This window comes from Equus quagga, chromosome 1, assembly GCF_021613505.1.
Source record: "Equus quagga isolate Etosha38 chromosome 1, UCLA_HA_Equagga_1.0, whole genome shotgun sequence".
Classification (NCBI taxonomy): Eukaryota; Metazoa; Chordata; class Mammalia; order Perissodactyla; family Equidae; genus Equus; species Equus quagga.
In genome coordinates this window covers 34,403,733-34,419,661 of record NC_060267.1, presented here as the reverse complement: position 1 = coordinate 34,419,661, position 15,929 = coordinate 34,403,733, and the positions used below count along the sequence as shown (strand labels likewise).

Below are 15,929 nucleotides of genomic sequence, written 5' to 3'. Positions count from 1 at the left end.
GCAATACCTATGGCGATTTTCCATACAATGCTTTCAAAGGACATTTCAGCAAAAACAAAACAAAACAAATCCCCCCTCCCAACCCCATACAGGCCTTTTTTATCTTAACGGAACTTCGATATCTTCTGTCTAATTCCATTTCATTCTATGTTCTCAATTCTACTTTTTACAGTTAGCAAAATAAATTTTATGGATCTGTCTTCTTCTCTGTTGTTTCTCTGAAGGATGGGCAAAGGGTTAAAATGTACCGTTTCAATGTAACTACTTCTTTTTCTTCAACAGATAGGAGCAAATATACTAGCTTTTCCTGCCACAGCAAAACAAAAACTGCTGCTCCCACATGTGACTCCTCCATGTGTCTGTGCTCCCAGTACATTCTAGCTTCTCCCAGAGCAAGTCATTCTGTTTGACTCTTCTCAGTGGCCCTTTTCTCTGAACCGACTTCCTCTCCTTGTGTTGAACATAGAAGTACTAAACTCAGCACGGCAGCTCCAGGCACCAAGTCCTCTAAGTTCTCTCCCCAAACCTAGTCGAGATTGTATTCAGCTCTAAAGCCACTGCTGTTGGCTTCCATGTCTTCATTTATTCTAAGAGTGGTCAATATTTATTGAATTCTTGTGTCAAGTGCTTTATGTGTACCATGTCATGCAGTTCTGACCAACACTGTGCAATAGATACGTGACCTCAACTTTACAGATGGAGAGAAACTGAAGGATCAAAGGGTTAAGTAACTTGTTCAAGATAGCTGGGCAAGTGGCAAGGAGGAGACTCCAACCCAGGTGAGCTGACATCAGAGACGGCGCTCCTAACCATGACCTAGGCTGCCTCCCTGTCTGCACTCTTCATCTCTGTTCCTTGCCGTAGCCAAGCTCCACCAGAGAAGGGTTCTTCTCATTTGTTCACTGAAGTATTCTGAGGTCCCAGAACAGTGCCTGAGATGTAATTAACACAAAATAAATGTTTCTTGAATGAATAAATCTCTTTGCTCATTTTTTCTCTCACTTATTCTTCATTAAACAAATGTTGATTGAACGCCTAAAATCAGGCCTTATTCTACACGCTCAAGACATAATAATGAACAAAGTCCCTCCCCTCTAGAAGATTACGTTCTTGAGGGAGGAGACAGACTAATAAATATTTAATGTCAGGTAAAGAGTTGTTGCGAAGAAAATAGGGCAGGGCAAAGGGATTATAAAATGAGGCAGGAGTGCTATTTTAGCTAGGGTAGTTGTGGAAGGCTTGGCTAAAATGGAGAAATTTAGGCGGACAACTAAAGGAGGGAGGAAATGAGTCATTTGGTTATTTAGGGGGAGAGGGTCCAAACAGAAGCAAAAGCACATGCAAAGGCCATGACCTGGTGCATGTTGAGCACGTTTCAGGAACAATGGAGGCCAGAGTAGATGGTTTGTAGTGAACAAGGAGGAGAGTAGCGAGAGAGATGGTCAGAGCAGTGGGGGAAGGGAAAGTGTTGGACTTTATAGGCCATCGAGAGGACGTCAGCTTTACACTGAGCGAGGTGGGAAACTAATTGAGCATTTTGAACAGAAAACTGATGTGATTTACTTCCATAGCAGAAGGATCTCCCTATGCGGAGAACTGTAAGAGGACAGGCGTGGAAGCAGATAGACCAGTCAGGGGCTCTTACAACAATCTGGGCTAGAGGCGATGGTAGGCTGGACCAAAATAGTAGCGATGGGGGTGATGAGAAATCCTTAAAATCTTTCAAAGGTGGTATGATTTGCTGATGGCCTGAATGTGGGATATGAAAGAAAGTAGAACAGCCCTAAGGTTTCAGTATTTGAAGGGGGGCACTTACTGACAGCTGGGGATGGCTGTGGGAGGATCAGGCTTGGGATGGCGGGTTATCAAGAGTTTAGGTTTTGAACATGTTTTTCACCATCCAGTACTGCCTTCTATGGTGAGAATATTCAGTAACGATAATGTAAGACAGCAACTCAGGGACCTCAAAATCCAAACACCCTCAGGGTATACTAAGCAGGTAGCCTGACTGTACGACTTGGCCAAATGCAAAGCAACAAGCAATGGTGAGGCCGGGGAACTAGAGAGTTCATGCGTGATCCACAGGCACTGACATAAAACAAAAAGGTGTGCTGGTCAGTGCTGCCCTTGACCTTGAGTTTGTGACCCCTGAAAAATGATATCAGCATCATTGGTTTTCATCCACGTTGTTCTTAGGTAATCCTTATACATACCTTCTGCTAAATAGGGCATGTAGCTGAATTTCGTCGGATACAAACTGCACATCCTGCCTGATGAATATATTCATCAATATATTATTCCTACAAGAAATATTTGTTAAGCCCTTACTGTGTGCCAGTCACAGTTCTAGAAAAGACATGACAGCAAATATAAATTACCAAATAATATTTCAAATTCTGTTAATACATCACCTATTCAGAGAGGACTGCTGACAATCTTACCTATGAAAACGAACACAACGTAGAAGTACCAAAAGGATTCTGAGAGGATTAAGTAGATGTTTGAAGTTTCATGTCTATGCACTAAAGTTTATATACTTAATTCTTAAGACTTTTTTTAGGACCCCTTCTCTTATTTTGCACATAATTTTAACATACCTGAACATCTGTTTTTGTAGCTCAAAATAGATAAATCAGAAATAATTTGGCAGAAGAGAAGGGAAGAGCACTAATAGAGGTGGGCACCCTGAGTAGGGCTAGATGTCATAAGAAACACCACCACTTTGCTAGAGGGAAAAAGATTAAAAAAAAATAAAAGCAAACACAAGAATTTTTGTTTTTAATGTGGAAGTCTGGGGAGACTTGATGTTTCCTGTATGGACAAGAGGTCTGTCAGAGCTTAATAAACCTGAAGTCTTCACTATTTAAAGCACAGTACAGTCAGGATGGTTATCTAGTAAGGTTTACATTAAACTCATAAACTCTGCTTTTAAAGGTCAGGAAACATACAATCCATTTCAAAGGGTTTCCTGGAAATGATGAATGTACACATTTCAGAGGATTTGTTTCAGGTATTTGTAAAATCCACCGACGGGAAATACCTCATTCTCCAATAATATTGGGGATCTGCTCTGATTCTGTACTCTGGCCTGTGAGCCACATACACGGTCAACAGAGACTTTAAAACACACCCTCAGACACGCTTTCCTGTTTACAGCAACTGCCTCAGACCCTCTCACGGCACCAGCCCCCTTGCTCCCATTTCCATTCCAGGGTCCAGCCAGAGTCTGCCCCAACTGCTGTGGCCTGCCCTTTGCTGCCTGCACTCATAGTGGGACCTGAGGACAGAATTCAGCTTCCTTGTGTCTGACCTTTGGTGCTCCCTGGGCTGTGGCTGCCTGTGGGCACATGAGGGGCCACATCACATGTATGTGTGCACCCTTTTGCGCTGGGCTTGTGCACCTCAGAGCCCAACTTAGCTTTGGTCCAAACTTGTCTTGTACTTGGATTGGACCCACCAGAGCTCCCATGACAATTCTTACATTCAACGTGCACGGAAAACACCTTTCACACGTGAAAAGGACACAACATCACACCGTCAATATAGATGTGGTTTAGCTATTTCTGAGAAAGTGATCTTTCTTTTGAGATGTGGTTAACTCAAAGAATCATAAACATTAGGCTTAAAGTTTGCCATCAGTCTTAGACTGAAAACTGTCTACAAAGCTCCCAAACTCTTCCGATTTTCATGGGACTCCCTTAATTTCAGGAATATTCATTTACAAAACAGAAAACTAGGAATGGTACTCAGTCCATAGCTGTGACACAGACCAAAGCTAAAGAGCTAATATAAGGATTAAACCAATGACCTTGGCTTGTTTGAAGCAGAAAAAAAGAGCTAGCCAGCCACAGCCAGAAAGCCTGACAGAGCGCAGTTAAGTGAACAGCCCAAATCTATCCACTAAGTTTTGCAAGTTTCTAATAATGTTAATTTTTGTCCAGAGTAAAGGAGGATCAAGCTACCATTTGCATTATTCATGTGTGTTCTCTTTAGTTTAAAACTAACTACATTTAATCATGTGACCTGGGTTTCAAAACAAATCCAGACCACAAACTCACTTTTATGAAATAAGTTACCTGTATCCTCTGAATAAAGAAAAATAAAATGGCAAGCATCCCAGCAGACACACATTGTCCTTGCAACTGCACCTTCAGTTGTCATATGGAAAAACTGAGACCAAAAAAGTAAATAAAAGCAGTACAATAGCTACAATAGATCCAATAGTGTTGGGCAGGCACATACCTACACACATAAACGCCTACCAAACACACACACACAGATCAGAACAGAGTGTTATGAGCCTACCCCTATAGCCAGGTCCTTTTCATTCACACTTACCCCTCATTTTTTCCTAGCCGACTGAAGATAAAGTTAGCATGATGAGCTCTGTTTGAATAATAACATGACTCTAATTTGACGGCAACCCTACAAAACTCCCTTAACCAACAGCTTTCAAAACTGCCTGGCCCTAAGTTTTCAACTCGTGTTTTTCAGCTCCTGAACCATACCACCTTTCCAACACAACTCAGTGGTACAAAGTAGTAAAATGATCTGACTTGAGTAATAATAAAGAACAGAATGGGCTCTGGAAGCTGGGAGATGGGTGTTCTGGTCCGAGCTTCCCCATTTATATCCCTGAAACTGGGAATACCCCTTAGGCTTCTATTTCTGTATCGATAATGGCAGGATTGTCATTGAACGATTTCTGTGAAATGGACCCTATGAACCCATGGTCCAGTCTGCTGTCTCTGAGGAGTTCTAGAACCTTCTCTGCCTCCTCCATTTGGGCCCCCAGCTCAGGTCTTTTCAGGTCCTGTTTAAGCTCTTAAATCTGCTCTTTTTAGACCTCTTTGCATACTCCTTGCGTTCCTGTCTTCATCTCAGCAGGGAGATGTCCAGAAAGCCTTTTTTGACCTGGTGGCTGCCAGAGCCCTGCCTGGGCCTTGGCTTCACCCATCACCAAGACAAGCCCTAGTGACAGCCCAGAGATGGCCTGGGAGCCTGGGTTGGTACCTCTGTCTCCCTCTAGCAGGCTGGCTGTGTGCAGAATCTGTTTCCTAGAGTCATAGTCTTCAAGAGTCTGTGAATTTAAAACTAGTAATTCAGTCTTCACAAATTGGTTATTCTTCCCATGGTTTTCTATAAATGCCCCCTCCTTTACTGAATGAAAAATAAAGTAGGGTTATACTTTTCTCTTCTTCCCTTTTAGTGTACTATATGAAAGTGTATGACAAATACTTTTGGGTCCCTCTAAACTGCTTAAGAAAAAAAGTACCAGAAAAATGACTATTCAGTTAGCCTCTCAAACTTCTAAACAAGCGATATCAAATCCTTCCTAAAAATTTTAAATAAAGGGGCCTTTGGGGATGCTGCCTGTAGATCTGGGTGCTGGTTACACAGGTGTGTTATTTGTTAAAATTAGTAGGCCTGAATATTCATGATATCTATATTTTTATATGTATATTATACCTCAATAAACATTTTTACGTGAACAGATTATGATTTTAAAATGCTGCTTATCAATAATATTTTTCCCTTAAGTAAATAATCATTATATATAGTCATTTCTATGGGAGTAGGAATTGTTATGAAATTCACGTTTTGTGAACATGTATCAAGCACGATTTGATTCATGTACCCAGTGATTCTCTAGGCTGAATTTCCTAACAGTGTCAACTGGGCCCTGAAAGATTTGTCCTTTCCCACTGAAAAGATAGTGCACGTATTATTTAAGGGATAGAGTACAATGGTGATTGGAAACCTTGTTCTGTAGTTTTTTAGCATGTGTTATGCTCTACTTCACTGTTTCTCCATGTTTATTTTCAGGACAGAGAGTTCTATGCGGTTGATAGAACTAAGGGGCAGAGGAATCATAAAAGATTACTCCCACCTAATCTGAAACCTCAAAAACATTCTCAGTGAGCTTGAACATCACTTGAGAATACATCAAACAATGGCTTTTCTTGATTAAAGAGGTTTTTTTATGATTCTTTTAAAGGAGGCCTTTAAATTCAGTCATTTGAGAAAACGTTTGATGTACTCTTGCACTGTATTCATAGAATAGTAGTAAGTAAGTCTAGTACAGAATATTCTACCCTTAAAAAAACGATCTATTCCACAGAACCCAATTATGTGCCAGAAACACCCTCACTCTACCTTTTTCCCTTTCTCTGAGCTGATACTACAAAGGGAATTCTACATGCTAACAAGAGGGTCAGATCAAATCTATTTGGCAGTGTAATCTATCCTTTTCGAGGGCCAGATTCTTTCCCTGTAACCACTGCTTATAACTGACAATGGCTTATTGTTCAACTTCTCATTGAGCGATGATGATGAGTCTGCGAAAGGCATCCATCGGGGAGGGAGGTTTGTTCCTTTTCTCTCTTTTTTTACTGAAATGGCTTTGAAAAACTCTAAGTGCGGACATTGTTGTTAAAAGGAACAGTTCCAACTCTCATGATGACTTTTTCCCCCAAAGTACTGTGTGCAATCATTAATCAGTTCTTTCCATGGGTCATTTTATGTCACAAGAGAAATGTTAACATGCCCTGAATGTCCTTCAGAAGCCCGGGGAAAAAACAACCCTAGAGAAAAGCACTGGAGAGGATCACATTTTATAAACTTAAGTTAGTGAAAATATTTTTTGGAAAGAAATCCTCTCACATCACACACAGTTCATTCAATTAAATTTTTCAGATTCCTTCTGGAATTGTGGATGATTTCTCTCATTTGGAATCACCAAAGGACACATTATCCATAAATTATCTAAATGTACATATATTTATTCCACAGTGCTTATGGTAATAACTTTTTATTGCATATATTCATGAACATGAATGAAATTGACTTGTGAAAAACATCTTGCTTGCAGCCAATTCTTATCTTTAAAAGGCAAAGGATGTTATAAAAGGTGAAATTTGAATATAATGATTGAATTGCATATATTACTTTTAAGTTGACTTCGGATAGCTAATTTTGATAAAAACCAATTTTGTGCTTTCATAATTCACCAATTTAAAATTTATATCTGTGGCTTAGAATCCACAAATAATATGGACTTTATTTTTGTTTAAGCAGTCAAACTTTATGTTCTGGAACAGGAGGCTGGAGACCCTTATCTAGCTCTGTCACACTCTAGCTGTATGGCCTTCAGTGTGATTGTAACCAACCCAAGGTTCAGTTTCTTCTTTTACAAAGACTAAAGCTCCTTCCGAACCCTAAAATTATATAATTCTGAAAAATTGCACCTCCTCCCCCAAGATGTTACGTACTAGTCCCTGGAACCTGGGAATGTGACCTTACATGGCAAGAGGGAAATTGCAGATGTGGTCCAGTTAAAAATCTTGAAATAAAGAGATTATCCTGGATTACCTAGGTGGCCTGATGTAATCACAAAGGTCCTTATAAAAGGGATACAGGAAGAGTCAGGGTCAGAGAGAAGGCTTTGTGCCAAAGGAAGCAAAGATGGGAGTTATTAGGCCCCAAGCTAAAGAATGCCAGCAGCCTCTAGAAGCTAGAAGAGGTAAGGAAGGGATTTTCCCCTAGAGCCTCCAGAAGCAATTCGCCCTGATAACACCTTGACTTCAGGCCAGTGAAACTCATTTTGGACATCTGGCCTCCAGAACTGTAGGAGAATAAATCTGTATTATTTTAAGCCACTAAATTTGCGGTGATTTGTCACAGCAGCTATAGGAAACTAATGCACCGTATTAGGGAGAAGCACTTCTCGGTGGTGGTGTGAAGAGCTCTGTGGACACTCCCCCCAGTGAAACAACCATACCTCATGAAAATTATAAAAAATAACAACCACTTAAAGCCTCTGGAAATTGGTCTAAGGATACACAGAAAATGAGGAAATATTTATTTAAGAAAATCTATTAAGTCTCGTTAAAAATAGTGTCTCTGACCTTTGAGCCACAACTTGCTCCCCACCCACCAGTTAAATGTAACTGAATCTCCACTCAGCGGTGTGGCCGAGAACATGAGTTTTTTCTTTCTTTGGCCCAGTCTAGTCAGAGAAAATTCGGCAAGAAAATAAAATAAAAGACGTCCAGGTTGGAAAAGAAGTAAAACTATCTCTATTTGCAGATGACATGAGCCTCTATATAGAAAATAGGAAGGAATTCACTAAAAATCTACCAGAACTAATAAATGAGTTCAGCCATGTGCCAGGGTATATGATCAACATACATAAGTCAATTACATTCCTATCTGTTAGTCATTAATGAGTGTGATTCTATCCATTAGTAATGAACAACTGTCCATTAGTAACAAACAATCCAAAGTCGAAATTAAGAAAACAATTCCATTTACAATGGTATCAAAAAGAATAAAATACTTAGGAATAAATTTAACAAAAGAAATGCAAAACAAGTTGTAAGCCACATATGTTGCATGCAGGAATGTAAAACTGTAACTTTGCTTTGGAAAACAGTTGGCGATTTCTGAAAGTGTTAAACATAGAGTTACCTTATGAGTCTTAGATATATACCCAAGAGGTATAAACATGTATATCCACACAAAAACTTGTATATGAATGTTCATAGCAGCACTGTTCATAATAGCCAAAAAGTGGAAACAACTCAAATGTCCACTAACTGATTAATGGATAAACAAAATGTATATTCATGTAATGGGATATTATTCAGTAATACAAAGAAATAAAGTACTAATACATGCTACAACATGGATGAATCTTGAAAATATTATGCTAAGTGAAAGAAGCCAGTCACAAAAAACCATGAATTATATGATTCCATTTATATGAAATATCAAGACTAGGCCAGTCTATGGGGACAGAAAAGAGATTAGCAGTTGACTGAAGCTGCAGAGAGGAATGAGGAGTGACTGCTAATGGGTACGGGGTTTCTTTTTGGGGTGAGGAATATGTTCTAACATTATATTGTGGTGATGGCACAACTCGGTGAATATACTAAGAATCATTGATTATACCTCAATAAAGTTGTTCAAAATTTATTATTTTTCCAAGATATCACAATTGTAACAAAATATCAGCCTATTGAAGGAGGTGTTTTTAATTCGAAGTGTATTTTAGTTTTCTTTTCTGTCGTTTACTCATACTGCAAACACTGATGGGACACCAGTAAGTGCCCAGTACTAGGAATACTTAGACAAAAAATAGTTTCTGCACCTACTCCTATGCCCGACATATAGTATGTGTGTGACAAATATGTTTTGAATGGATGGATGGATGACCATAAAATAGGTCTGGGAAGGGTGCACAGGAAGGGAGGAGGGTTCTGTTTATACTTCTTTTTATAAAACTATATTAAGGTATCAAAATTTGAATTTTACCAAGACTAGGTAATATTTACATCCTAATTTCCTTTCCTTTACCAATTGGGTGTTATAAACTATTACAAACTGCAAAATCAAACAGCAGTAACAAAATTATTGCCTAATATAGTAAGCTAGGTGCAATGGAAACGTTCTGGGGTTTATTGTCAGGAAAAAAACAGCTTCAAATATTGTTTCTGGCACTTACTAACAATGTGACCTGAAATAAGTTGTTTAATTCTTAGTCACGTCATCAGTTAAAGAGGAATAATGCTAACACATCCTCTACTTGATAAGATTATTAATAATATATGTATTTAGAAAGCAGCATAATGTTCAAAATATGGAAGGTATCTTTATTAAGTTTAAATGAATCTGACTTAGTTCAGCGAGGAATATAACAACTGTTTGGATTATACATGTCCACAATGGTAAACATTTCTGCTATATTACATCAAGCTTTGTGATAAACAATAAAAGAAACTTTATGGAACTGTAGAGTTTCACAGAAAATAATTTAAGGCACACAATTTAGAAATTAAACTAAATCGCTGAAAATCTGGTCCATTGAGATTTCTCTGCTTTCCCATTTTAATCTTTTCTTCACTCTCGAATAATAAATATATCATTATTACTTGCATTATTACATATAAATATAATAGGACTTTTTACTTTTTAAAAAGGAGCTTAGGATTATTTATACTAAAAACATCGTGAATTTGTAATCAGAAGTTCTAACAAACACGCATTTTCACAGCCCAAAGGCTTTTGCTCATTGCACAGTCTCCTCAGGAATCCAACTACCACGCTTCATCCAAAACTTTAAAAATATTTCCCCAGTGTTAACCAAATTAATCTCATGATTTCGATGCCATTTTAAAGATCACATATGTTAAAGAATCTAAAATTCTTTAGAATGTTTGTTTCATTTTGGCCTTGAGATACGGAAGCTTGGTATTCATAACACCCCCATGTTATAGACTGGATGTTTGTGTCCTCCCGAAATTCCTATGTTGTAGCCCTCCCCCACACTGTGATGGCATCTGGAGGTGGGGTCTTTGGGAGGTAATTAGGTCATGGAGTTAAAGCCCCTACCATAGAATTAGCGTCCTCATAAGGGGATGAAGAGACCAGGGCTCTTTCCCCATCACGTGAGGATACAGCTGGAAGGCAGCTGTCTGTGAACCAGGAGTAGGGCCCTCATCAAGACCCAATCATGCTAGCACCCTGATCTTAGACTTCCCAGCCTCCAGAACTGTGAGAAATAAACGTTTGTTGTTGAAGCCCCCAGTCTATGGTATTCTGTGACTGCTGCCCGAACTGACTAAGACACCCCATCTCTGTTTGGCCATCTCTGCTTCAGTACTAAAGGCGCCAGAAAATGCACATTAGCTTTATTTTCCAAATATAACTTTCTTCTCCTTTCAAAAAATATAAAAACAACAAGCTTATCTTTTGATCTCCTTTTCCCTGCTCACTTCAGAAAAAATAAAAAAACATTGAGAAACTGTTTCTTAAGAATTTTTATTTTGAGTCCCAGCTACCCTAGCTGATGCTTAGTGGATTAATTTCATTCTGATGCCACATCACCAGTCTGAGCTCAATTCTAGCCAATTGGAATAATACATATACTGCCTGCAAATCAGACCTCTCAGGGCTGTATTTTCAAATGTACCATTTGGTCATGTCATGTCTATCATATATTTTCAATATTAGAGGTCAGGACACCTTCAATGATTCAGCAAATACGATGTGCCAAGCACTGTTCTAGACATTGGAAATGTCACACAAGATCATAACCTTGAAGGAAGATTAATATTCTCTCAAGAATAAGCTTCTCAAGGATCTTATATTTTGGAGGATGAGACAGAAAATAAATAAACAAGAAAATGAGCATATAAAAATAACAATTTTAGTTTGAAACAGTAAGTCAGTCATAATGGAATGAGCAAGAGAAGCCTTTCTAAAACAGATGGCATTTGAGTTGAGTCCTGCATGACAAGAAGGAGCAAGCTATGAAAAGAACTGGAGGAAAGGCATTTCAGGCAGAGGAATCAGAGAGGGCAAGGATCCTGAAAGCTTGGTGTGTTGGAGGAATAGAGGCCAGTGTGGTGTGTAAGCAAAGGAATGAATGGCACGAGATGAATAAGATAAGCAAGGGCCTGGTTGAAGAAGACCTATAGACAATAGGACGTGGGACACACAGGGAAGCGACAGGATCTGCTTTACACATTCCGTTTGAATAGCAAGGAAAATGTCTCTGGAGGCTCTGCAACAGGTTTTCCTTTCAATTCGTTGGCCAGTATTGTCTCATGCACACATTTTTATTTTTAAACCCATCACTGACAATAGGAATTGAACTACCAGGATTGGGCCATGACTAAGCAAATTTCACCTAGACATCCAATCACCCCTGGTAACTAACAATCGAGGTTTCTGCTAGCAAGGAAGAGGGAAGGAATGGCTGTTGGATAGGCTTCTGATGGAAAATACCACAGAAAATCTATGCTATCCAACTGGAGGTGACAAGTAGTCAGTTGATGATACAAGTCTGGAATTCAGGGAAGGGTGTCAGATGACATCTTCTGCATATGGCTGGTATTTAAGGTCACGGACTGGATGAGATCACTTGGAGAGATTGTGTATGGATTTAGAAGACAGTTTAGTATTCTGCTCTGGTGTATCCCAATATTTAGACATCAGGTAAAGGAGGAGAAACAAAGAAAGGATTGGCCAGAGCTAGCTGCAGAAGAATGTTTGTCTTAAAAGTTAAAAGAGAAAGATTCTCCAAGAAGGGATTGGATAATTGGGTCAGCTATTGCTGAAAGGAAGATGAGTACAATCAAAATAGGAGAGGCGTTCAGAATCTAGCAATAATGAGATTGTTGGTGGCCCTGAGAAGAGCAGGTTCAGTAAATGCTTACGCAGAAGCTTGATAGAGTAACCAAAGTGTGAATGAAAACTGAAGTATTTTGAGAAGATTTGCTGTGAAAGAACAGAGAAATAGAGCAGAGAGAATCATGATGGTCAAGGGAAAGTTTTGGTTATTACAATTTGGGGGATTATAGAAGCTGTTTTATGTGCCTAGAATGATCCGACGCAGAGAAAGACATTGATGTTGTGGAATAGCGGCGGGTTAACTGTAAAATCAAAAATTCTTGAGAAGGTTGGGATCTGAGAATGAGTGGGAAGATTGACCTCTGATAGGAGATACATTTATTCCACTTCAAAAAGAGGGAAGGCAGAGAGGATATGGGCACAGAGTCCGAGAGGTAAGCAGATAAGATGCATTCCTGTATGATGGCTTAGATCTTTTCAATTAAGCGTGACTCTAAGTCATCAGCTAAGAATGGGGAGGGAGAGAGTGTGGGAGGTTTTGGGTGAAAGGAAATATGAAATAGTTATTGCAAAGACTCAAAAGGGGATTTTATTAGGAAAAAGTAGTAGGGCCCTTTGGCAGTAATGCGGGCATACTTGAAGCTTGGGATCACAAATTTGAAGTGCAACCAGCAGACAGTTATGATATAATCTCCAGTAGGTACAGGCATAGAGAAGATGGCTGGTGGGCTCCCGAAGGGTTGGGGTCTAGCCAGGCAAGTACAGGTAGAGTGGGCCCAGAGAATTGAGCATGTTTTCAAGTAAATTATTTTAATAATGGGTCATGAATTAAAAGCTGGGTAAAAAGAGAAGCCAAGTTAGGAGAGTAGTGAAAATTGTGAAAAGTGGCAGCGTCAAAGGGTCACAGGGGTCAATAAGATTAAGGAATAATTGCATGGAGGTGCTAGAGTGAGCAAGCTGAAGGGAAAGGAGGTAGCGACCATCAGAACCAGTTCCCATTTTTAAGAGTTAGGTTGCTCATTCATTATTACTCCACATTTACGGCAGCCTTTTCAAAGAGATCAAAGTACCTGCTGGGCCCAGCTTGCTAATAAAAGGTACAATTATGTGCAGCTAAGAAGCAGCCATGTGATTAGGGAGTTGGTAAAGTGCTAATTCAGCAATGACATGATAAAATAGACCACATAACCTTACATCTGAACGAAAGGGCAACATCACAGCTGAAGGAAAAGAGCTTCTGCTTAAACTTGGAGCAACGTGATTCAAACCTTTGCTGTGATAGGTAGCACTGTATACCCTGGGGTGTATTTCCTAACCACTCTGAATCCTGGATTGGCCTCTTAAACTGGGCGATGGCTATCTCCCTCACAGGGGTTGTTATGCACATTAAGGATAGCATATGTAAAATGCCAGGAAATAATAGATTCTCCGTAAATATTAACCACTGTAGAAATAAGGAGCCAGATTCTTACTGCCACTTGGTAGTTTTGCATTCATTTTGGGAAGCTTGTGCTCTGACTGTAGGTGTTGAAAGGATGTATCAACCAGGAGGGCAAAGAAAGGATTCTCCTGGTAGGGCTATCATAGGTGAGGGTGAAACCTGGGGTGGTTATTGCATTATATCTGATAATTTTGATGATAGGAATGATGATCTAATTTTTGACCAGTGACATTTTAGAGGTCAGAAATAAAATCACAATACCTGGGTTAATGTTTTTTGGACAAATGATGAACCCAGAGCTAGGAGACATGGTGGTGGTCAAGATGGTGTGGAGTGGCAGGCCTACCCCCGGTCCAGCAAGAACAGGCCAGTTGTTTGTGGACATTGTATGGCAGTTAGAGTGCAGTGTCTCTAAATGGGTTCTGAAACCATGCTAGTCTTTGCCTCCCACTCAGCTCCCTCTGATCTCTCACAGCCCTCTCAGTTCCTCTGGCCTCTCCTCTGCCCCTAATTTGTCCTTTGATTGTTCTATCTTTCCAGAGCCATCTTGATTTATAGCTCTAATTATCCTTTTAAATGGCTTTCTGCTTTCTTGTTGATAGCCTGTCATCACCCAACCTGGCTTCTGAATCTTTTTTTTTTTTTTTTGCTGAGGAAGATTTGCTCTGAACTAACATCTGTGCCAGCTCTCCTCTGTTTTGTATGTGGGTCATCACCACAGCATGGCTACCGATGAGTGGTGTAGCTCTGAACCCAGGAACTGAACCTGGGCCACTGAAGCAGAGCATGCTGAACTTAACCACTAGGCCAAAGGGCTGGCCTTTGAATCTTTTTTTAACTTATGATTTTCTTTTTTTTTGAGGAAGAAGATTAGCCCTGAGCTAACATCCACTGTCAATTCTCCTCTTTTTGCTGAGGAAGATTGGCCCTGAGATAACATCTGTGCCCATCTTCCTCTATTTTATATGTGAGATGCTGCCACAGCATGGCTTGATAAGTGATGCACAGGGCTGCATCCAGGATCTGAACTGGCAAACCCCAGGCCTCCAAAGCAGAGTGCACAAACTTAACCACTACATCACCAGGCCAGACCCTTAACTTGTGATTTTTTCAAAGCCCCTTGGATGGGCAGTTGTCTTGGGACTGGTGGTATCTGCCATCCATGTGTGGTAACCTAAAGTCCCTGGCTTAGACTATTACAGGAGGAAAAAGTAGACTGAAAATATGCAGCAAGGAAGCATCAACTGTATTTCAGAGAGAGATCACCACTAACTGAATAGGGGCCAAAACAAAATTCCAATAGTAGCAAGCTGCAAATGTTTTCAAATGTAATGTCCTGGTGGCCTTAGCAAATCCCTACAAAGTAGGTGAGGATTTACTGGGGCTAAAAACGTTTAGGTGCAAGACAGCTTTTCTTCAGTCACTTTGGTTTCAGAGTAAGTATTTGGATCTTAAACTTTAACCTTTATAGTTCAAATAATATGAATACTTCTCAACATTATTCTATTACGTATGAGGGGTGGTTGATATACTTTGCCTAAAACTCATCAACTAAGAAAAAGCAGAAAAAAGGGACATACTTTTAAAATGCCTTACTTAGTATTCTGGAATGAGAATAATTTAGATTTTCTTCTGGTAATTTCTCAAATCTTTACAGTGTTATTTTTTGAAATGGTTGAACATGGTTATGATGCCTTTATACCTAACAGATTGTTTGACCATTCTGTAACATTGTGTTTCAAAAAATGATAAATATTTTTCTTGTAGAATTTCTATAATCCAACACAAACCATTTTTGGAAGTAGTTACAATATCAGTAAAAAATATATATATGTAGTTAAATCTGTGAGAGAGGGACTGTGTCTGTCTTATTCATTCCTTTATCTCCAGCATGTTACACCGTTCCTAGCACTCACCAGTTGAATGAATGAATAAATCACTTAATTAATTTTATCATCTTCTGAGTTCCCAGTATCATGTACCAAAAAAGCATGTCTTATTATTTTTATTATTATTATTATTGAGGAAGATTAGCCCTGACCTAACATCTGCCACCAATCCTCCTCTTTTTGCTGAGGAAGACTGGCCCTGAGCTAGCATCGTGCCCATCTTCCTCTACTTTATATGTGGGATGCTGCCACAGCATGGCTTGCCAAGTAGGGTGTAGGTCTGCACCGGGATCCGAACTGGTGAACCCCCAGGCTGCCAAAGTGGAACGTGCGAACTTAACTGCTGTACTACTGGGCGGGCCCCCATTTCTTATTATTTTTAAATGATTTTATTTCATTTAAAGTCTTGAAACTGGCTAAACTGTCTCCAGTTGGCCAGAATGATTCCTCTTGACTCTTAGAGT

General features: G+C 39.6%; 1 protein-coding gene across 11 annotated transcripts in view; it reads right to left on the bottom strand.

The window, feature by feature from the left end:
* The window catches only part of LMNTD1 (lamin tail domain containing 1), a 365,312-nt gene that overhangs the window by 84,934 nt on the left and 264,449 nt on the right, over positions 1 to 15,929 (bottom strand). The window lies entirely within an intron of this gene.